The 340-nt window shown below is 42.4% G+C and overlaps 1 protein-coding gene across 2 annotated transcripts in view; it reads left to right on the top strand.

Moving 5' to 3' along the window:
* Nucleotides 1-340, top strand: part of OCIAD2 (OCIA domain containing 2) — a 16926-nt gene that overhangs the window by 6871 nt on the left and 9715 nt on the right. The gene's annotated exons all lie outside the window — the stretch shown is intronic.

Raw genomic sequence — 340 nt, 5'->3', positions numbered from 1 at the left:
TTTTTAAAATAAAAAATGTTAAAAAAAAAAAAAAAGCAACACTGTCAAGATAGAAAGGAAACTATATAGGAAAATACAAAGCAGTCTGCTGATGAGCTCATAGTCTAAAATGCATACAGAAGTGTACGGTAAAGGTGAATTAGAACACAGGTCTATAAATACAAAACTTGCCATCCAGTGCTCAGAGTGTGATCCCAGGAGCGTGATCCCAGGAGTGTGATCCCAGGAGTGTGATCCCAGGAGTGTGATCCTAGGAGTGTGATCCCAGGAGCTTGATCCCAGGAGTGTGATCCCAGGCGTGTAAATAGTGTGCTGTAGGGAATCTCTTCACCCAGGAGGC

This window comes from Myotis davidii, unplaced genomic scaffold (genome assembly GCF_000327345.1).
Source record: "Myotis davidii unplaced genomic scaffold, ASM32734v1 scaffold455, whole genome shotgun sequence".
Taxonomy (NCBI): Eukaryota; Metazoa; Chordata; class Mammalia; order Chiroptera; family Vespertilionidae; genus Myotis; species Myotis davidii.
This window is presented reverse-complemented; position numbering and strand designations above follow the sequence as displayed.